At 34.6% G+C, this 24,613-nt stretch overlaps 1 long non-coding RNA gene across 2 annotated transcripts; it reads left to right on the top strand.

Moving 5' to 3' along the window:
• Nucleotides 1-5,987: 5,987 nt before the first annotated feature.
• On the top strand, nucleotides 5,988-24,205 carry LOC140627034 (uncharacterized). 2 transcript variants are annotated; one of them, XR_012026001.1, is made up of 6 exons: nucleotides 5,988-6,131; nucleotides 9,169-9,265; nucleotides 10,567-10,724; nucleotides 15,342-15,499; nucleotides 20,170-20,233; nucleotides 22,458-24,205. It is a non-coding gene; the product is annotated as an uncharacterized lncRNA (long non-coding RNA). The 2 variants fall into 2 exon arrangements; XR_012026000.1 differs by having other exon boundaries at nucleotides 15,331-15,499.
• The last annotated feature ends 408 nt before the right edge of the window (nucleotides 24,206-24,613 follow it).

The raw sequence follows: 24,613 nt of genomic DNA, 5'->3' as shown, positions 1-24,613 counted from the left end.
TCTATGGTGTATTCAGAGATTAGACATCTATGAATACTATCGTTCTAAAGTGTATCTCTCCACAGTTCTCCACTGCAACCTCATCTTTTGTGAAACATATTCTGATTTTCTTCATGACTATCTTTTATAAGCAAGTGGTCTGTAGATCTCAGAGCTTCTTTTAGGTGGACATTTAGATTGAGAAGCATAACCCACATACAACCAACATATGTGTTTCTCCCTAAGAAGATAACATTGATTAAAAATGGCATTTGGGGTGGGGAGCTATGATGTGATATGGAAAATCACATATATGTGTGTGTGTGTATCATACACACACACACATATATGTTTTATTAAAAAACAGAAAGTTGTTCTTAATAATGGTGTACTTTGTTATGAGACTTCTCTAAGTCAGGGAAAGCTTCACGGGGGTTATGTGAGTAGAATTTCAACAGATCTTTCTAGGAGAGAGAAGGAACAATTAAGAGAAAGGAATCAGGTATAGATGAATAAAACCAAAATGATGTTTAGGAAAAGGATAGGTAGCTTAGGTCTCTGGAGCAAATAGTATGTGCATGAGAGTAGTTGAAGATAGGTCTGGAATGTGGTTTTAGTTTGAGAAGTTTACTGAGCTCAATCATACAATTGTAAAATACAAAGAAATATAAATGGCACATACTGTTTACAAAAACTAAGTGAAATTTGAAAGAATTGTACGCATTTCAGTTGTATATATGAATTCAGAAGTTATATTTTTCACACAATTTATTTTAACGACCTTTTCTGGTGCCCAGTATAGTGCACAGCTTAATGAATATTTATTGCATGACTGAAATGTTTCCTCCAGTACTTCCAAACTTAGGGTTCGTACGTGTTAATTTTCCATTCCTTTTGCACCCTATATTTTACTAAATATTCCCTGTGTGGAATATATGTAAATCTAGCCATATATGGAGATATAACCTGCTTCTTCTTGTGACTCTAAAAGGCAGAACCTTAACCAATGGTGGGTTTGAAAGAAGACAGATTTGCATAGAACTTTCTGATGAATAAAGCTGATTATAATACAATTATGAGCAGTGCTATAATAATAAGCTTTTCACAATTAGTTTTCACAGAAAGGCTAAGATCTTTTCTCTTAGAATTTTAAGGAAGTTGATTAGGTGGTTTCCTAGGCTTTTCCTAATCCAAAAAGAAATCCAAATATGACTTCTTTTTCAGTCTTTTGACTATTCTAAATACAGAATGCTTAGAAACAGGACCTAATTCTGTTAGTTCCTGTTTTGCAGTCTCCCCATTATACTCTGTTAAATTCAAAATCTGTTTTTTGAGCCTGAGGAGGAAATTGTTTCTTGAGATGAGTGTTAATTGCCAGAGACAAGAAGTAATCATCAAATTCTCAACATATGCATTATTCTTCATTGTAATTTTGGAGATTAAAGAGCAAAAAATCATATCCTAAACAAATTTATTTCCCATGCTGTGCACTTTCTTTTTCAAGAACCATCTTACTATATTTGGACTGAAAAACATCTATTTCTTTGGGTAAATTTATTGATATTTAGAAAAATATCATAAAAAGTCTTTCATTTGACTACCTGCTGCCAAGTTTGCAAAGGTACTGTTTGGTGGTCTGGAAAGCAGGAAGGCACCTTAAGGATTAAGAGGGTTATGAGAGTCCTTGCTGCTGCTTGAGTCTGGACTTGCAAGTAACTCTACTAATTTGCTGTTCATTTAATCAGGCTCGCCAAGAAGCCCCGACTCTAGCATAGGTGTGATGGGTTACTTTTCTCCTCACATTCACCCAGAGACAGACAAGAAAAGCAAAATCAGAAGGACTGACATAGAACTCTCTACTTGCCTGGGAGGCCTGGAGGCTCTGAACAGCTTAAGCAAAAAATACTGAAGTACTTATGCAAGCAGTAGCCATCCTTTTAACAATTGCAACTTTTGTCAGAGGAATTCAAGATAAGGACATGATTCTGCACTCCTTTTTATTGTGCTCATTTCCTGAATGCCAGTTATTTAAGTTGTTTTATGTTTGATTAGTTTGGAATTACATGCCTTTTATATGTTGGTCAATTTATCTTTAGGAAACTGATGTTTCCCCAAGGTCACAGTAAATATATGCTCTTTTGTTTGCAAGTATGTGTTGCTAAGAGGGGAATGTTAACATCAGTCAGAGATCACCCCATCAGGGTTTATTCCTGAAGGTCTGAATCTCCATGCTAGCTGCACTAATGGCAATAGCAATATGTTATTTTCTTATATAACAACAATAAAATGCTACTTAGTACAACATTATACAAGCCTACTTAGTTTCTAGTCTTTTCTGTAATATCCCCATAGCACTGTATACTTCCAAGCCTAAGTTCTGGTCTATTGCAAATATTAATGGAAAATAATTACACACAACTCTGCCAGATAGACCATTACTTTCAATCCCCTTTGAATCATTTAAACAAAATAGAATGGATTTTTCTTGATTGTCTAATTATTGAGTATAATTACTTAAAAGTTTGTAACTGGACTTCTTGTGTTCACTTAAGAATAGATCATAAATCAAAAATTCTAAGATTAAAATAAAGACCAGAAAAACAAACCAGATCCTGTCATCAGCATATTATTTGCAAAATTCCTTGCAAAAATTTACTAGACCTAAAGACAGGAACTTTGCTTTATTAGCTGCCTCATCTATAGTACCTGAAAGACTGTATGACACTTAATAGGAATTCAATAAATATCTTTTGAATGAATAAATGAAATTGAATTTAATCGAAAGCTTAAACCTGCATTTAATACTGTTCAGACTTTTTAATGTGAAACACAGAAGTGGTGCTAGCGAGGTATTTGTTTACTGCTTTTTTGATTTAAGAGCAAAATGATAGCCTAAGTCGTGTATCCAGAAGGACATTTTCTGAAATATTTTTGTTATTTGTGTTGTATGTTCAAAGGGCTTAGAAGAGCCAAGCTAACGTGGTCTGCTCAGGATGCTTATTATATTATACCAACAGCAAGGAGGTACTGTATACCTACTGTACATTCTTTCTGAGAGAGAAAACAAAGAGGCATAAACTTTTCTCTACCCTCAATGAGGCAGCAGGTGGAAGGAAGTGACCCACACACAAGGGACCATCAGACATTACGAAACAATACAATGTGAAAAGCTGAGCTATCTAGTGAATTAAAATCCCTACTTAAAAATTACAACACAAAATGTTTCTCTTGTTATCAAGGAAAGTAACAAGGACTTTTACAAACCAGAGGTGGTGGCAGTCCGGGTGGCTCAGTGGCTTAGTGACTGCCTTCAGCCCAGGGGTGATGCTGAAGACACAGGATTGAGTCCCGCATCAGGCTCCCTGCTGATGGAGCCTGCTTCTCCCTCTGCCTGTGTCTCTGCCTCTCTCCCTCTCTCTCTGTGTCTCTCATGAATAAATAAATAAAATCTTAAAAAAAAATTAAAAAAAATAAACCAGAGGAGGCAAATTAGCTGCCTACAGACTTGTTTTGTTTTGCCTGCATAATGTTATAAAGTAATAAATCAATATTTAAATATTGAGAATTTTAGATTATAATATTTTTATTGCTTCTTTTGGAAGATAATTTCAGAATACCTGGCAGTGTTGGATCAGCCCTTTTTATGGAGATTGCTGTTACTTTTAGAGGTACTGATACTTTCACGTCACATGAGACTCCTTTATTCATTTTTGTTATTTTCCTTGAAAGCATCTGAGCTTGCTATCCTGAAGCTCACGCACAAAAATGTCTCTGGACTCAAATGCTTCTTTCGATCTTCTCAAGACAAGGAACAAGGATCTCATAGGGTCTCCTAGGATTTCAGGACAACGAGAATGAGATTTTTAGGAAAGTAAATTCTTTAAAAATAGAGTAGGCATTGCACAACTGTGTTTTCTAGATATCTACTAGAAGGAACCAGAACTAGAAACATTTTTAATCTAATGTGCACTCTGTGACTTTTGTTGTTACTTTAGTTTTAGAAGTTTATCATTTCATTAATTTGTAAAAAATTAACTGTCAAAGGGATCAATATTATTTCTTTTATTAGAGTTTAAAGAATAATTCTTTTTCTGGTCACATCAGCTTTCTCTCCAAAGTCATGTGGACTTCACCAGCATTCTGAATTTCATTATCCATTTATTGCATCCATTATTTACATTTCTCCTCTGGTAATTTTTTATTTTAGTTATAGAAACTTTTGAAATAGACTCATTCGTAAAAGCTAAATTTATAAAATGAATGGTAGGAAAGAAATGTGGTGGATTTCCGTTTTTCTTTTGCCAACCTATCATCATTTTCTGCTACAGTTGACCCTTCAACAAGGGTTTGAACTGTGGATTCACTTCTATGTGGATTTTTTTATAGTACGGAACTATAAATGCATTTTCTCCTCTTTATGATTTTCTTAATAACATTTTCCCATGCTTTCTGAATGTTACTTTATCATGACATTCAAAATGTTTACTAATCAACTGTTTATGTTATTGGTATGACTTCCAGTCAACAGCAGGCTATTAGTAAAGTTTTGGAGGAGTTAAACATTTATGTCAAAATTTTTTTTAAAAGATTTTATTTATTTATTCATGAGAGACACACAGAGAGAGAGGCAGAGGCACAGGCATAGGGAGAAGAAGCAGGCTCCATGCAGGGAGCCTGATGTGGGACATGATCACAGGTCTCTAGGATCACACCCTGGGCTGGAGGCAGTGCTAAACTGCTGAGCCACCAGGGCTGCCCTTATGTCAATTTTTGACTGTGCAAGAAATTGGTACCCCACACCCACACATTGATCAAGAGTCAACTGTGTGTGCAATAGACAGATTTCCTTTTGGAGACTTAACTTGCCTGGTTTCCAGTCATACACACAGATGGAGAAAGAATATAGTTTTTATTGGAGAAAGAATATAGTTTTTATAGGAGGGAGATGTGCTACAATTCAGCCTATTGCTACTTCAGATCACAAACAAACCCCAAAGATAAATACAGTATACTTTGATTCTGTGTCATTGATAGTTTACTGTTTGAGGAATTCTGGCCTTCAGAGGAAGTCATTCAAGTTCAGTCAATTGATATAAAATTTCTCCTCCTCTTTCTCTCCAGTTATGATATCACTAAAAGTAATAAGTGCTTCCAAACATTCTGGTGGCTGTCAATTATTCAGCAAACATAGTCTTACATTTACTTCCAATTACTGCCTTAGTTTTTAGGCCACAGAATTAAGACTCTTTACTCCTGAGGAATTCACCACCCAGGGAATGTACAGACAACTTAACAAGGAGTTTAAAATTTAGTACTGTCAATAGAGGAATAGATACTGAAGGAACACACAGGAAGCACACATACTTGATCTTGAAGTAGACAAAAAAACTTGCTCAAATGGAGTCTATTGAAGAATATGTTCACTATAGCTTGTAGTATTTAGGAGATTGTCAAATACTGCTATATATGCTAAAGAATACATCATACATTTGATAACAAGAAAGTTCCAAGTGTGCTGTGATATTTGAAATTTTATTTGTAAGGAAAAATCCTCTATCAGTCTTGATGGCTTGAATAAGACAGAGAGGAAGAGTCTAGGATGACAGTGTTTTGAGTGGGTTTTGATAAAACTGTCTGTGGGGCCTGTGGAGGTAATGAGAGCAACAAGGATGATAAATTCAGTCTCAAATGAGGCATGTATAGATAATCAGGTGGGGATGTCCATGAAAACTTTGAAAATACATATCTCAACTCACAGTTGAAGATACAGATTCTAATATAATTAATACAGAAGTAGTATCTGTAAGATCACTTACAGATGTGTTCACCAAAGGAGAAGAAAAGAAAAATGAGAATGGTCTAGGAATCTCTAAGAGCTAAAGAAAATAACTGGAGGATATGTCATAATAGCCAACAAAGATTAAACAAATCGATAAGGCTGGAGAAGGGAACAATTTAAACAGTTCTGAACATCATGTAATGAATTTTCAACTAGGAGTCATTCATGACCTTCAAGGGGCAGTTTCAGTGAAGTGGTGAATAAGAGTAACGAGTTAGATTGCTCTTGTTTGAAGAGCTGGCATGAAACAAGAGAGTAGAAACAATAAGTGCATACTTTGAGGGAGATTGGCTCTGAAGAGTGGGAGAAGTAGGTAAGTAGAAGGAAGGACAATTTAGACTAAACAGAAGCCTCAAAGAATCTGTGGGCAGTGTTTTTGGTGAATAGGAAACATGACTATCCTGACTTCTGCCGATCTCCCTAGAGCTGTGTAGGAATTTGCCAGGTCTGCCGTAACAAATTACTGCAAACAGAGTGGCTTAATAACAGAAATTCCATATTTCGCTGTTCTGAAAGCCATAAGTCTGAGATCATGGTATTGTCGGGATTGGTTCCTTTTGAAGGTTGTGCAGAAAAGCCTTTTCCTTTTAAGATTTTATTTTATTTGAGAGAGAGAGCATGAGAAGGAGAGATATGAGGAAAAGTCTGTTCCATGCCTTTCTCCTTTCTTTTGGCTGTTTGCTGGCAATCTGCATTTGTTGTATAGAAGGATCACTCAGACTTCTGCCTTTATCTCCACATGGCATTCTCCCTGTATGTGCTTCTGGGTCACAATTTCCCCTTTTTATAAGAACATCTGTCATATTAGATTAGGGGCCCACTGCACTTTAGTTTATCTCATTTTAACTAATTGTATCTGCAATGACATTATTTCCAAATAAAGTCATATTCTGAGGTATTCTGGGTTAGGATTTCATCATATAAATTTTGGGGGAAAATAATTCAACCAACAGGTGGAATGGTTATACCATGGTTAATCCTTAGGATTAATAGTGAAGTCTGAAGTTTAAGAAAAATAAATGGTAAATCCATTAAAAATTTATCTTGATTCTGTATTTCCTTAAATAATGGGACCTTCTTGCTCTACTTCTTACTACTCTCTATAGAAGTAAGGTGAGTTATTTGAATAATCCCACAAATGTCTTTTAATATGGAGTGTTTAGTTATCTTTCTTCTTTCTCTTTCATCTGGACATTAGTTACTCTAGGAAATTATTAGATCCACTTTGACTCCTGCTCCAAGCAGCATCTCCTAACGTAGGTTTATCAGTAAATCAACTACTGATTGCAGTTTCATTTCTCATCTTGGTCTAAGGGAGAAGAAATGGGTAGGAAATATCAGAAAGGGATACAGAACATAAAGACTCCTAACTCTGGGAAATGAACTAGGGGTGGTGGAAGGGGAAGGGGGGGAATGGGTGACTTGCACTGAGGGGGGCACTTGACGGGATGAGCACTGGGTGTTATTCTGTAAGTTGGCAAATTGAACACCAATAAAAAATAAATTTATTATTAAAAAAATAATAAATAAATAAATAAATAAATAATAAATAAATAAAATTTCTAAAGTATACAGAATAGAGCAGAGCACAGGTACAATGTAGTTTTCTTAATGCTATAATCCTTGTCTCTCTTCCCTTTCCTTCTCCTTAGCATTGTATTAACCACTCTTGTTAAGCAGTTTTTTAAGCTGCACAGTAAGATGCTTATGGTGGATATCTTCTTATTAAAAATAGTTTACTATTCATGACAGATTCCTTACATCTTTACATTGTGGTATCAATCTTTGTGTATTTGAATGCAAGGTGACTATGTTCCCTCATTTATTCATCTATTCATTTCAGCAGCCCCTTCCTTTATTGGGCCCCTTTATTATAGACATTTGCTATTCTTTTGGCTGTCTACTTCTGAGGAAGTCTTTAACTTATGTGCTTAAGAGGAAAGCCATGCATTTGCTCGGGAGCTGAGGCATATGCACATGACCTAAGGGTGGCTGATTCAATGTGTCTCCTGAGATTTTGAACCAGGAGAAATGGATTCAAATGAATAGAGAGAAATTCTTTTGGAAATACCTGAAGAGGCAGCAATGTCCATTTCCATGTGTGGTGGGGACAGCAGTTACAGGGGAAGAATCCTGGGGCTGGTGCCAACAGTGCCAGTGACACCATCTTCAGGTGCCAGAGTGCACAATGATGGGAGCAGGAAAAGGTGCCAACCCAGGACTGATACATTTTGACATGTTGGCTCTGGTTCTGGCTGCATTGCTTTCCTTTCTTGGTGCCCTAACTTTCTATCTCTCCCAGAAATTATCTTAACGACTTAAAATGTAATAAATAACTTTTCATTCTTGTTTGTCAGCTAGGGTTTGTGTTTATTGCTTATAATTCAGTACTGTGACTAATATGTGATTCTGTATGACAATATGGATCACAGGTGACAAAACATTGTGTTAGCTGCTAAAGGAATAAAAAAGATTAAGAGTCATGATCATAAAGAATTAAGAACATTTAAAGATCACTACTGGGCTCCTGGTTGACTGAGTCAGTTAAGCATCTGCCTTCAGCTCAGTTCATGATTACCCAGTCCTGGATCACCCTGCAGCAGGGACTCCCTCTGCTCCTCCACCCCCATGCGCTCTCTCTCTCTCTCAAATAAATAAATAAATAAAAGAAATCTTTAACAAAAATCTATTTTTAAAAAAAGATCCCCTCAAAGCCTCAAAGTGAGTTTGTCAGTCAGAGTTTTGTTATTCTCAGTATGCATAAAGAAACTCTATAATTTGTTAAGTACATGTTTGTAAGGTCTGGAGAGATAAAATATTTCTGCTTAACTAGATCAAGAGATTTTAACAGTATCTTGGGGATAACAGTATTCTGAAGGGCCAGAGAGAAATCGCAACGTATCATTAAACAAACTGCAGGATCATGTGTTCTTAGAGTGGAAGTGAACCCCTCAAGGCCATCTAGTCCAAACTCCTACTCGATCCTGGAACTTAAGAAAACAGTTTATGCTCACATTGTTGTAAACGGATAATTACAGAGTTGAGATCCTGTCACTGTTTTGTTTTTCTTATTACTATTGTTGTTTTTAAATTAGGACCAGCTTTCCTTGATATATTATAATTATAGAAACATTCCAAGCTAGTCTGTGAGCTGAGGCTGGCAGTGGGGCAGAGCTTCACTGGACAGACTCTGCCTATGGAACAGAGTGACTTCGATAGCTTAGCTGCTCTTTTATGCTTCACTGCTGCCTTTCACATATCTGTGGCTTTGATCACTATAAGTTTAATATAGATTTATTGAAACCATAATAAAAGGGAGTTCAACTTAACCACTTCCCTTCATCTCGCAGTTGACACAATAAACTGGATCAAGATCTTCTTGAATAATCACAGCATTTATATTAGTCAAAGGTTGGATGATGAAAACAGATTCAAGTATATCGACAGGTGAGAATCTCTTAATCTTCAAATTTTCTACCTTTGGGCTATTCCAGCAAAAATGTATCTGGTTACGATCCATAAGCTGGTTTTCTAACAGTTATGGGAAAATTCCAACTATATCAAGTATTATACACATGCTTTCAGAGCAAAGAGTGAATTCATCAGTGGTTATATTTTGTTTCATTTGCAAGAAGAAACTTGTTGAACAAGAAAGTTATCCTCAGGTGATAACTACACACCTGGGTAGTTCTTATCTCCCTTGGAATGCTCAGTGCTTTAGCTCTTCTAGACCATTAGTTTCAGAATAGTCTTTCACGATTTAATGAACACTGTAGGAATAACTTCAGTGGCTGTGTTTTTAAACTAATAAAGCTACAATTGCTTGAGTGGGAGCTTACTATTGTGCCAGATTCTCTTCTAGGCATCATATATATATATATGGTATAAATATATATATGTTATATATTATATGTTATATATATATACATTATATATTATATATATAAAATGTAGATTTTTTTTTCTAGAACTCTCTGGTTGTATTTCTTACTGCATGTCACACAATTTCATGATGTTCCAAACTTGTACTCTTCTCTCTGTTCACGACCTTGGGGACTTCTAGTCCTTCATTAATGAAAATTATTTGTTTCCTTTTCATAGGCTGCCCTTAGATGTCTCCAATTCTGGGAAGACATTATCCAGATACCACTGAAATGATTTGCAACCCAAGCATTTCCTTAGTTCAACACACTCACTATTATATGTTGGTTATATATATATATATATATGACCTCCTTTAATGATTGTTAGCTGGTTCAAGTACTTATTTTTCAAATTAATCATGTTCAGTCAAATTCAGACTCTATTTCTTCATCATTTTCACAAGTTTACTCATTCTATCCTGCCCATTGCCTTTATCATTGGGAGTTTAAACATGAATTGTGAGCAGGTATGAAAGCTACTCCCTTGAAATTTCATGGAATAAAATCAACCTGTCACTCATGTATTTGACATCTGAGCATGTAATTTTTAATTTCTAGAGCAATATTACCCCACCATAGATAGAACAATAGTGCTGGGCATCTCAGAATTAATGTGTGTAATGTAAACATGACATACCTGCATTTGATTCCCAGTTGCCTGTGATTACCAACTAAACAAATCACTTTAACTCTCTATTTGGAGAGGTTTCTCTGAAAAATAATAGAAATCAAGCAAATGTCCAATGTCCTTTCTACCTCTAACATCTTTAGTACTATGAGCTCCCAAAGATTTAAACCTCTTTTTTTTTTTTTTTTGTATTCCAGTTGCATTTATCTAAGCACTCATTTGGTGTCTTCACTTGAGAAACTTACAGGCATCTCAAGTTGCAACATGATCAAACCAGACAGAGCCTCCTTCATTCAAGATTCAACCCACAATTCTCAAATTAATCCTTGATGGAACCACTTGTCTTATAAAACAAGTAAGAATTGGAAATACCCTGGGACTTCTCCCATATTTAGAGCATCAAGTCCATTACCAAACCCTCTCACATCTACTCCATAATCTCTCTCAAATCTATTCCATTCACTTTTTTCCATTCTCACCTTCTCTTCCTCAATTCAGGGAATATTTCTCTCTCCTCCCATCAGGTTTACCACCATAGCTTCCTAGTCCATCTAGTTTTCCTATGTCCTTCCCACTTGTTTCCACAATGTCACAAAGAGTGACTCTCTCCTCTAGCATTTATACAATCTTTATTAAGCTCTCATCAGTACCTTGGCATACCTGCTATGGTACTCATGTGACTTCACTACAATTTTCAGCAGCCTTCCTAAACCAGTCAGCATGTTTTTTGTTTTTGTTCTATGCCTAGGACTTCTTCTCTATCCCTCACTTCTTCACATGAGTGACTCCTACACATCCTTCAAGATTCTGTTCAGAAATGTCCTTTTCTTCTAGGAAGAGTTAACAGGCTATATAAAGGGCTTTTCCCGTGAATTCTCTTAGAATCCTATACATGTCTCTATGGTTGTCCTTCTCATAGTTAATTTTTTTATGAACTAAACTGTCTTTATTCTTGATTTTTGAAGTTCTTGAGATCAGGGGATGCATCTTTCAGCCCTATCTTCCTGATGCTTATTAGCACATGGTAATTTCTCAATAAAAACACACTGAAAATGTAGTAAATATCTCCAAGATCTTAAAAGAGGTTGTAATGAAAGCAGTATACTGTTGAGTTATTTAGTATCCAAAAATCTTAATACAAAACCCACAGGGGAGTCTACTATGGTGATGGGCTTCAGCCCATCTCCCTCCCTGATTACAACTAACTTTTGAAAATGCAAAAAACAAATATCCAAGAGTTTAACACACACACACACACACACACACACACACACACAAAATAGGTGGATTGTGGAGGAGAGTAAAAATTTTTTTTTTCTTTTTCTTAGGTCATGTTTCGTAAGTAGATACCAGTCAGGAAGCCACACCCTATCAGAGGAAAAATGCTGACAAAAATCATGCCATCCCTTGGGCCAAAGGAACCAGAAAAGGGAGCCCCTATAAGCTGGACAATTAGGAGAGTATATAGAGAAAGAGAAACAGAGAAGGAGAAGCCTTAATTTTGTGTATGAAACCTGACAAGTTCCAGAGTAACCTCTGATCTACACATGCATGGGTCAAACTCAACCAGTGTAGCAAAGGCTTAGAGAATTGAACTGAGAATGCAACCAACCCACATTAAGAGCAACACAGAAACTACAGCATAAGACTAGCAGGTGGACTGCCTCCTAAGACAAAACCACAATATTTTGCAGTGGTTTTACAACATAACCCAGAGTATATATAATATATATATTTACACAAGATGAAAATAAAAATTACTCAACATCAAAATAATCAGAAAAATGTGATGTATTCTAAAAAAAAAAGCAATAAAAAGATGTCAGCTGCAAGATATTCCAGATGTTGAAATTATCAGATAAAGACTTTAAAGCAGATCCTAAAATTATGCACCATGAGGTAAATGAAAAGTCATTTGAAGTAAATGAAAAATAGAAAATATTAGACTACAAAAGGTTATTTGTTTTCTCTTAAGTCCCATAAGTTTCCAAATTTATTAGTGTATATTTATTCACTATGTTCTTTTATTAAGCTATTAATCTTCTGTTGTGTTTGCAATTATTTCTCTTTTACATTCAGAATTGTATTTGCATGTTCTCATTTATTTTATCCCCCTTTGCAGAGAACTGGCTAAATTATTGTTCTTTCTTAAAACACAGTTGTTGCTGTTTTTTAATTTTGTTAATCTTCCTTATTGATTTTTCTTCTGGTTGTTATTGTTTGTATTACTGACCTCTATTTTTACAGCTATTACTTACTTTCCTTTTGTCTCTTTTGGGTTTGCTTATTTGATCTTTCACCTACTTTTAAATTTGGGTATTTTGATAATTTTTTAAAGAATCTCTCTTGTTTTTGTTTAAATATACACAAACTTACTTATTTTCCTTTTAGTTCTACTTTATCAGCCACTCCCTGTACTTTTGAAATGTAGTGTTTCCATTTTCATTTGGTTCTAAGTATTTTTAACTAATCTTTATGATTTTATTTATAAAATAATACATATTTAATAAAAGTATATGCATAAACACAAATATATTTATACTTTACATAATTTTATATGATTTACATATACACTCATATTAAATTAATAATTTAAGTTTTTTTTTCATTCTCATCAGCAAACATAATTTCTAAGTTGTTGGTTATATCAAATTTGTTGAGACTTCCTTTTGAATATTACATGCACAACTTTGTTTTCCAAATATGCTTAAAATGAATATGTATTTTTTGAGATGTAAAGTATATCCATGTACACATGCATATTATTTCAAGGTTAATACTGGTGTTCTTCTAATTTTCCATAACTTCAGTTATTTTCTCTGCTAGTTTAATATATTTCTCAAATAAATATAAGAATATCTTGGGGCACCTGGGAGAATCAGTGTGTTGAGTGTCTGCCTTCAACTCAGGTCATGATCCCAGGGTCCTGGGATCAAACTCTGCATGGGGCTCTTTGCTCAGTAGGGAGCCTGTTTTTCCCTCTCCCTCTGCCACTACCCCTGCTTGTGCTTGCTCTCCCTCTCTCTCTCTCTCTCTCAGTCTGTCAAATAAATAAAGAAAAGAAAAGAAAAAAAAGAAAAGAAAAGAAAAGAAAAGAAAAGAAAAGAAAAGAAAAGAAAAAAGAATATCTTGAAGCACTTTGAGATATTTTTCCTATAATTCTTTCAGTTGTTTATATATTTTGACATTCCTTTGTCAAATTTGTTTATTATATCTACTATGTTTCTTTATCTGTTTGATGCCATCTCTTTTTCTTTGTTTTACACATTTAATTCCCTTCTATCTGAAGCTTTCTTTTCTTATATTTTTCTCTTTCTTTCTTCTTTCTTTTTCTTTCTTTCTTTCTTTCTTTCTTTCTTTCTTTCTTTCTTTCTTTCTTCTTTCTTCTTCTTTCTTTTTTTTTAAGATTTTATTTATTTATTCATGAGAGACACAGTGAGAGAGAGGCAGAGACACAGGCAGAAGGAGAAGCAGGCTCCATGGAGGGAGCCTGACATGGGACTTGATTCCGGATCTCCAGGATCACACCCTGAGCTGAAGGTGACACTAAACCACTGAGCTACCCGGACTGCCCTATCTCTTATTTTTAACACTTAAATAGTCTTTTCATTTATCTCTTCCAAGACAAAATATTGATGGTTTGCCTTTTATAATGTGATCTAAGAGTCTCTGTTTTTAATTTATGAGTTAAACTCAACTATATTGAAAATACTGTTAAATTAGGACTTCAGTTTTGCAACTTCTATGTTGTATTTATCAAAATTTTTTCTTTTCTTTTTTTCATGGCTTCCTGGCTTTTTCTTGGCTTCCATTAGATGGATCAACATTTTATGTTATTTTAAAAGTTACACATTTTACATTTATAAATATACATTTTCATCATTTTTCTGTTTCAGTTTGTTAAGCTCTTCAATATCAGTGTCTTTTCCCTGAATATAGTGCACTCATCTCCTTACAACTTACTTTTTTCTTTTCTCAGTTATGTTGATATTAATTGCAATTTAGTTCTGATTATGACAGATGTATGTTTTGTTTGTAGCTTTTCACTTTACTTTTCTAAATGACAAATAAACTGCATTAAACTATTAATTTACCAATACTTAAAATATATCTCATAAATCCTCTTTGCTAGATTTTTTTTCTTGCTAAAGTAGTTCCTGAAAGAATAAATTTGAAGATGGGCTTTTCATGGAATGCAAGTACCTGGGACTGCTTTTTCCAATATGGTTATTAATATCCACATATGATTACTGAGCAAAAAGTTCTATAGAGATCATCCCTTTTCACCCTTCCTTTTAAATGATAATTTGGCTAAGTATAAAATGCTAGCTTTGTACTTTGCCATTAATACTTCTAAAACTTTCATCTGGTGTTGAGGTTCAGGGTCAATTTCATTTTAGTTTCTTTACAAAATATGTAATCTTTCTTAGGAAGCTTTGGAATTTTCTTTTTATATTTAATTATTATTATTTTTTTTTAAATTTTAAGTTAGTCTTGAGATTATGTTGTTGTTGGGCTATGTTCTCAGTCATTATCTTTTCAATCTTTTCTCCCCTGTCTAGTTTTTTGTGCCCTGAACTTCAAGTATGAGGATGATGATATGCCTATTATTAGACTCTACATATCTTATTTTTATTTTGCATTGTCAAGTAATGTTATTCATTTTATTTTCTTTTGAGGAGTGTCTTAAGATGATTTTGTGCTGTATACATTCTGCCCTTTCTGTAAGCTACCAATTTTTAAAAATTTAAATATTATTTATTTCATAAATGTTTCTATTTGTTTCTGCTTATTATTACCATTATTTGTCTTTAATGCTTTTGGGATATTTTAGACTAATTTATTATTTTAATTTCACTATTACGTTAATTCTGTTTTTTGTCTTAGAACGTATTCAATTTGTAGTCTTATTTTTATATGCATGTTTGTTCCTTAGATTTCTTATTATTTCTCCCCATGAGCTCTCTTTCAGCTACCTAGGCTAAAAGTCTTAGTTTCTGTCTTTGGAATTTGAGGAAGGAGACTAAAAAATACTCTCCAGAGCAAAGAAACCTCTACTGCCAGTTGAACATACTGCCTAGCTTTACAGTGACCTTGACATTCAGGACATTCTCCAGGCTCCATGCTCAGGTATTGTTCTTTTCCAGAAGTTTCTAATTCCCAGATTATGATCTTCTGATCCAATTTATGAGATGATGGGGTGAGAAGAGTTTTTGTCTTGTCTTTCTAGGAATATTTTATTAGTTCTCATTCTAGACAACTTAGTCTGTAATCTCAGCCAGATCTGGGTTGACTGTTGCTATTCTGACTCTGCTGGCCATGTTGTGGGCAATAACCCGTCCAGGGCATTATGGAAGTGAGAAAAGAATGTGGAAAGTTTTCCCTTAGCCTAAACTCTGCACAAAGAACTAGACTCTGCTCAATTCTTAACTGTCCACTTGCCCTCTTCCCTTCCACTCAATATTCACCTCATATCACAACTTCTGTTTCCTTCGAAGTCTCTCCTTTTTATATTAGTTTCACAGATTTGTAAGATTATCTGATTTTCATAATCGAGAGAGAAGTAATCCACACATTTAGTCTCTTTAAGAATCATCAGCAAGTCACAAAAACAGATCTTATATAAAACATGGTTATATATTTTGAAAACAACGTTTTCACAAAGGCCAAATGTGGCTTGATAAGAAGTTTTAGCAATAGATTTATTAACCATTATAATTGAGAAGAATGAGATTTTTCAATATATACAATGAATTTAATAGCCATACAAATAAAATACTTAAGGCCTGGATTTATATGATTATTTAATTAATTTCTCCTTGTCTTATGTTTGCCTCCAAGGTAAATAGTATAATTTATGTAAAATCATGACTTTTGGTACAAAGTAAACAGATTTTTCAGTAAACTTTTCAACTCAGTGGCTCAATGACAATAGTGACAGCTTTTGCAATTAGTTTAGGCTCTTTGTTTCTTGAGGCAACTGTAAAACCTACAGCCATGTATTCACTTTCCAATGAAATTGGTACACATCATAAAAATTGTATTTGAGTTAATTGGTACATTGGCTGACAGATTCAGCAAAGAGGCCAAGCCCTAAGCCATCCAGTTATTGCTTAAACTGCTCTGTTGTAACTGTGTTGGCTAGGATCATTGAGAAGGCTGTGCTTCCCTAAGGCTTATATAAAGCACAAATTGAGGACTCTGGTATCTAGGGATGTCAATCTGACATTTTTCATGAGCATCAACACTCCCAAATTACAAAAAAATAAAGAGACATGCTCTACATGAAGATATTTTATAAATACCAAGTGATAATGTTATCTTGCTCAGAAATACATACCTAGGAAACTTTCAGGTAACTAGATGAATAAAAAGTCATGAATGATATAAAATCTTTATTTTTAAATATTTTATTTTTTTAAGGTTTTTTATTCATGAGAGACACAAAGAGATAGAGAGGTAGAGACACAGGCAGAGGGAGAAGAAGGCTCCATGCAGGGAGCCTAATGTGGGACTTGATCCCAGGACTCCAGGATCACACCCTGAGCCGAGGGCAGATGATTAACCACTGACCCACCCAGGCACCCCTAAAATCTATCTATTTTTAAGTTTAAAAATTCCTTTATAAAATTTATTATAAGCTAATACTTTTATGTCTAAGAAATTAAGCTATTCTTTTTCATTTGACTATAAAAAGCTTCCCATCCACTCAGTGAGAATAAACTTTGAACTCATTTTTAAAAGTTGCCTATTTTGAGTAGTCTTGTAAAACAAGGATTCCTGGTATATATATTTAGAATGCACTTTTCAAAGGACAGTAAATGCCTTACAATAATTATTCTTAAACCTGGATGCTCACCCTTTAGGGGAGCATGAATATAGCCAGTGAACTGTGACTCCTTCACTCATTTTGGTCATCTACAGAAAATGAAAGAGAATATTTCTCAAAGTGTACTCAGGACATTAAACACTAAAAAAAATTAAAATCTAGAATAAAATAGATTATTCTAAGTAAACCTGCTCTCTCAAATTTTTGAAATAACAGATAGTTCCAAGAAACAAATTTTTCAATTTCAGGGCATTGACTACTGGGAACATATAACCATTTAAAATATTACTGTATTAACTATACATACAAGAAGAATGGTAAGTCATTGAGTATAGCCTTAAGTTACATCTGGGTCTTATGAAATAAAATTACTCTCTTCTTGACATATTAGATTGATTCAAACATATTTATAGCTTGGTGAGGACACTGGAATTTTCAACTTTTCCTTAAAGATTTTGGTCTGTCACATTTAACAAATGGAGGTAGATTTACAGTGAAACTGAAAAAGCTTAAGCTGCAACACCCTTCACCTTTCAAAGCCTTTAGAAGGAGCCTTAGAAATGTGTTCATATGGTCATATGTATGTTAAGTTTTTTAAAAAATAAGGTACTTTTATTGCATTCACTCAGGGCTAGTGTGTATTTCCACGTTGACTTCTCTGTCATGCTTCCCTTCATGTTAAGTGACACTGGAGTGTCTCAAACATTTGTGAAATCTGGTGAAGGAGAAGTTGAGTTAGAAGTACATTTAAATTCACTGTTATATACTTTCTGATATAAATAAATACCTATACTTATTCCTAATTTTATTTTTATAATGTAATTTTTTATTAAAGAAGACTTACAAAATTGTCAGTATTTTGGATCTTCAAATCCTGGATACCCCAAATCTGTTCCTGATAGAAGCTCTACTAGTAACCTTAAGGACAACATATCCCTGTAGGCTCTTTGCAGTTTTCATTATGACCTGGTTTTATTTCCAGTCTCAATGAAGTTTATTAATCTTCTGCCACTAGTGAATTGTATTTCACCTGGGCTACACAAGTCTCCCTACACTGAATATTGACCCATTCAAATAAATTCTCTGCATTGACATATGAGGTACATTTTCTAAAAAAAATACTGTCATGTCAGTTACAAATCTCTATTTTTCATACTTCTAGCATAAAGTCCAAAAACCTTAATATAACTTGCAAGGTGATGGATATTTTATCTCTCCTTCCACCATCCCAAACACAATATGCTATGTCCCTGTCCAGAGAAGGGCAATCCTCCTTTAGTGATCATTTCCTGCAGAAATGAGCTCTCAGGTCTGTGCACAATCTCCAAACTATATTGCCTTTCTAATCCACTTATAGTGGGGTTAAATATTGGGAATATTCATCTGATACCATGGGAATTTTCACTTGCAGCAACCTGGATTGGGGAGAGAGGATCTCTTGTCAGATTCTGGCGGGTATCCGAAGTGAGCAGTGATATACATGTGAGATTAGGAAAGCAACGTTTCCACTCTATGTAAAAGAAAAAAAAAAAGAGCAAAATAAAAACACAGGGATGATTGAAACAGAGATGCTGAATGAAGCAGACATAAAACACCACGTAGCCCCAAAGAAACAGAGACAATCTGCTCAAAATGGCTTGTCTATGACAAATTCCAGTTGCTCATGAAACCCCCTAGATACTTATCAGATGTTCTTCTTTTTTCTTGGTTAGACCTAAGTGGTTTTATTTTGCTCATAGGAAAATAATCCTATCAAAATTAAAATGGATGAAGTTCTGTGTTCTCTTGCCTCCAGACTTCTGCACATCCCATTACTTATAACTTCTATGATCCTTTCCCTCCTCTTCAGTCATTATTTCCACATTTTACCAAAATCTTCCAAATCATATAACTGAACTCATCTTTGTGAATACTTACCCTAGGAAACCTTTCTTAAACACTCTAGATTGAATTAAATACCACCGCCTCTACCTCCCTATTTTTCCTTGTTTATTATTTCAAATAGTAAGAAATTTAAGGATATAAACTTATTTTGTACATAATCCTATTTGTGGACCCACATAGTGGGTCACAGTCCACAGAGGATGGACCATAATTAATATTTGTTAAGAAAGGAGAAGAGAAGAATTTAACTAACAGAGGAGAGAAAGAATGAAGACAAAAAACTAAGAAGATAAAATTAAATGAAGTGGTTCATTAACTTGTGATGATTATATCAATAAATGGAAAAAATTGAGGTTTGAACTCAACGATCTGACCTTCCAAATAAGTTCTTTCTTACACACTAACTAACCCACTCTACTCTAATCATAAGAAAAGCACACAGAAGGTAATATATAAATGGTAGTTAATCCTTCCTTACAGGAAGTCTGCTTCTCCCTTTGCCTATGTTTCTGCCTCGGTGTGTGTGTGTGTGTGTGTGTGTGTCTCTCATGAATAAATAAATAAAATCTTAAGAAAAGAGAAAGAAACAAACTCTGAGATGGAGATTTAAGTGCAAGAGGTTCATTACGGAGAGCCCTAAGAAAAATTCCCTATATGGGCATGAGGGACCAAGATTCAGTAGAGGGAGAAGTACAATGGTGACTTGTTTTAACAGAAGCATCAGTTAATCTCACAGACAGCTTTAAACCCAGGATGGTCATGTAAATCAATATTAAGTACCAAAGGAGATGTGTGGGATCTTGATTGAGAGGATAACAAAGACCAGACTTTTGTATTTTCTGCATCATTGTATGCAAGTTGCCTCAATGAATGCACTTAGCTGAGGCTGAGGCAACAGCCTTTCACAGAGGGCAATTCCTAAAGACGACATAGTCAACACTTCTATCAGTTTGGAAGATGAGTTCTCAGTCCAAAAGGCAAACCAAGTAGCATCCATGATATGAGGTCATTCGGTGGTCAAGTTATGTGATTACAACAGACTGCAGAGTCAATCTAAAGAATAATGTGTTTGTGCTTTCACCTTTAGGAAAGAACAGACTATAAAGAAACACATTTTCTGATACAAAGGCAAATGAAGAATTGGCAATTAGGTAAAATCTTTATCATTTTCCCTCTGCTAGAGGTATCTAAATATTTTGAAGTTCAATTATCCGGGTAATTGCATTAACTTTTTATCTCAGGATATGGACTCATTAAAGTACCATCAAATGCTATTTTAAAATATGCAGATATCTGTATGTGTATTTTTGGAATACTGTAAAATATTTCCCACATGTTAAAGTTTCAGAGAGAAGGCAACTTTAGCTTATTATAGCCACCCTCCCCCTCCCACTTTTTCTTCTGTTTTTGTTATCTTACCGCTTAATTAATAAACTCCAATCTTACTGAAGGAATCAATACAATAATCTGTTACCCTAATTTTAAATATGGATTTTTGATTTATTTAAATTCAATAAATTTACCAATAACTTGATTTTTAACCTAGTAGTAAGAATTATGTAACAACAAAAACTAAGTCACTGCAAATGAGAGGCTATTTTTCTGCAAAAGGTCTTCTTTTTTTTTTAATTTTTTTTTAATTTATTTATGATAGTCACAGAGAGAGAAAGAGAGGCAGAGACACAGGCAGAGGGAGAATCAGGCCCCATGCACCGGGAGCCTGACGTGGGATTCGATCCCGGGTCTCCAGGATCGCGCCCCGGGCCAAAGGCAGGCGCCAAACCGCTCTGCAAAAGGTCTTCTGACTTAGTTTTCTCTACCTAAAGAAATCAGGAGGCATTAGTGGTAATCTAATAAAGTAAATCTCAGTATGAAAATAATATGTCAAATCACTTTCTTCTCAAATTGCTTTGAATAATTACATTTGTCTGTAAACCTGCAAAATATATATCTTAAGTTAAATTATAAAAAGAGAAGATGAAGGTCATGAATTATAAACATCTTATATATACACAGTAATGAGTGAAGACTACTTTTGGTAATTCAAAATTGTGATAACTGCATCATTCTTCCTAATTGCATGGTTTATGTCTTGCCCATAAAAGCATAAAAGTTACTAATTTTCCATTATACACAAATATGTAAAGCATACTGCACAGATGGATTTTACATTCCTGTTTGCCAGCAGATCATCATTAAGCATCAAACACAAAGGAAATTGCACAGTTAAACGTGAATCCATTCTTCATTTTTGCTTCTTGGCAAAAATTAAGAACCAATATTTTATTTTTGGAGAAAGACATCTTAATTAACATTTGTTTGTCCTAAAATTTTTGTGAGGTTCTATAATATAATACATCTTAAGGTCAAGCTCATGTTTAGAAATATGTACTTGGGGAAAAATATGGAACTTCTGTCATCTTTATATTTGCAGAACCTAGTGGGGTGCCTGGCTTTCAGTAGATGTTTATTGAAGGTGAAAGAAATTAGCTAAGTGATAACAGAGGCCAACTAATTGAGTGTCTGTATACCAAGTTAATTATAGTGTTTATAGCTATGAACACTATAATGTTATACTCACCCTTGAAAAACCATGAGTGGAAGCAACTTATTTTATTAAATATATATATATTATTAAATATATATATAATACTTGTTTATATAATTTCTTTTTTTTTCTTGTTTATATAATTTCTATTAAAGTATGGACATTTAATTGCATAAATAGCATTAAATGTGGGGGACATGTATATTATTAAAATGTCCTAGAGGAAATAAATTACCTTACAAACTTAAATTTCTAGCTGTACTACTTGGCATATGTTTCTGGCATCTTTAAACATACTGATAACTAGCATGGCTGCTTGAATCTTGGAACAAAGCTCTAAAAATAGTTGACATTTTGCTGTTTCTATGGTAACAAAGAAAATGGCTTCATACTCTAGCACTGCTCCCACAGAGCTTAATGTTCTCTCTAGATTGCCTATAGACTATACTGCTATGTTTTTGTACTAAAAACCACTATTACTCTTTTCTTCCTGTCTTTGATGTGTCTGATAACAATCTGATCACTAGTGTAACAATCGGAGTGTTGACCTGCTATGGTTAAAACAAACATTCCAGTTATTTTTCAAGAAACTGAATTTTATCTCGAAAAGTGCTAACATCAGGCCAGGCTTTTTTACCTGACGTGGTTTGAACTATACTGAAAGGCTCCAGATAACTGCTCCATCTGACTCAATGTCTGATATTTATCAGCAGGAAATAATTATTTTAGGTGAAATAATTTCCTACCTCTTTTAATGAACTGACCACCACTGACTATTGGGGACTTCTAATAAATCCCATAATTTTCGGTGTATCTCTTTTTCATAGCAATTGCAGTATACCTGTTCCCCCAATTGTCAAGGATCCAGCGGAGTTGGAGACAAGGATCGGAAGAAAGATTCGAAGTCTCACTGAATTTTAATCTGGGGGACATTGGGGACTAAGGCTCGGACTGGGACTCAAGCCAGACTTGGACCCCAAGGCTTTCTCTCTTCCAGTTTTTATTAAGAGAGCTAGCAGATTGGCTATGGGAACTTTGGGAAGCAGAGAAAAACATGTTTAGTTCAAAAGGTAAAATAATAGGTTATAGACTCAAGGAGTTGGGGGAGCAGAGGAGCTCTATCTGGAGAACAATGTGGTCAAGAGTCAGTGTGCCAAAAAAAAAAAAAGAGTCAGTGTGCCAACTCAGGACCTCACATATATCCCCAAAGTGCCGAAGACTACAAGATTCAGTTCTCAGGCTCTGCAGCTGATTCCCCACACCCAATGAACTATAAATTTAATCAAAATGAGTGGTTTGTTTGTTTCCAAAGGGATCCTCAGTGCTGTAGGTAGTAAGTTCCTAATGTTTTATTGAAGGTGTGTGGTTGGATGAATAAATATGCTTTATCTGAGAGTGGAAAAATTACTTTTCAACATGTCATTTATACTTTTTAATTTCTAAAATAAATCTCTCCATCCCTGACAATTCAATGGGAGTAGTATACCAGTTGGTGATGATGGTAGTTATAATAATAACTCCTTAAATGTGCTCAAGTCCCTAGCCCAGAAACCTATGAATATATTCAGTTACATGGCAATAGGGATTTAGGTTACAGATAGAAGTAAGATTGCTATTCAGCTGACCTTAAATTAGGCTGATTGTCTTGGATTATTATTGTTGGGCTCTGCTGTGGACTGAATGTTTGTATTCATCCCCCCAAATTTATGTTGGATCCTAATGCTCAGTGTGATAGTGTTCAAAGTGGAGCCCTTTGGGAGGTAATTAAATTATCAGGGCTAATTCCTCATGATTGGGATTGGTGCCCTTATATAAGAGGCCCAAGAGAGCTCCCCTACTCCTTCTGCCATTTGAAGTTACAGTGAAAAGATTGTAAATCCACCAGTGCCTTGAAATTGAACTTCTCAGCCTCCAGAACTTAAAAAAAAAAAAAAAACAAAAAACACTACTGTTTATAAGCTACCCACTCTGTGATATTTTGTTGCTGTAGCCCAAACAGACTAAGGTAGGCTCAATATAATCACAAGGGCCCTTAAAAGTGAAAATAGGAAACACAAACGAGAACCAGAGAGGTGGCAGCATGAGAAGCTCTTGGCTGGACAATGCTGGCTTTGAAGATAAAAAAATATGGCCCCACACCAAGGGAAACAGGTGTCCTCTGAGCTGGAAAAAACCAGGAAACAAATTCCTATAGTTTCCAGAAGTAATGTAGCCTTACTGACACCTTGTTTTAAGCCCAGTAAGACCATCCATGTCTTACTTCTGAGCTACAGAGTGAAACATAGATTTGTAATATGTAGGTTATAGATGATAACGAAAGCTATGGACCCAGTAAGATTCCTTCAGGAGAGATAAAGGGTTAAAGATAGGACTTGGGCTACTCCAACATTTGGGGTTTGAACGTAAACAGAAGAACCAGCAAACAAGCATGAGAAGAGAGCCTGTGAAGTAGAGGAAATCAAGTAAGAAGTGATGTAATAGAAGCCAAAAAGTGTGAACATTGGCTTTGACATTAGCAAAGATGCACGCTGTTGAGTGCAAACAAAATAAATAAACCAAAATATTGTTTCCATTAATCTGTATATTGATTAAATATGTTTTTACCTTAAGCTTTTCAATACTAAAGTAAATAAGCAATTTATAATATTGAAATATACAAATAAGTTATTTTTATAACTTTATAATAGATTTTGCCATTTGGGTAGTTTGGCCAGCTTTCCAAAATGTGTCACTTTGATCTAACAGATATTTACTCATTTGACCAATTTCACATAATTATTTCATATATTTGAAACCTTAAATTATCATTATCCAAAAGCCTTTTTCAGTGGCATAAATCTATTAAAACTATTGAACAAATACTTCATTGTCTTCTTATAAATAGAAATCAATTGCTTTTTCATCTATAATTTATTTCAATTCAATGCACAATTACTGAGAACATACTGTTCTAGCTATTGTTCTTGTTCTTGGAAATTAAGAA

The sequence above is a fragment of the Canis lupus genome, chromosome 38 (assembly GCF_048164855.1).
Source record: "Canis lupus baileyi chromosome 38, mCanLup2.hap1, whole genome shotgun sequence".
In the NCBI taxonomy this organism is placed as follows: Eukaryota; Metazoa; Chordata; class Mammalia; order Carnivora; family Canidae; genus Canis; species Canis lupus.
The sequence above is the reverse complement of the archived record's forward strand: the minus strand, read 5'-3'. Positions and strand labels throughout refer to the sequence as shown.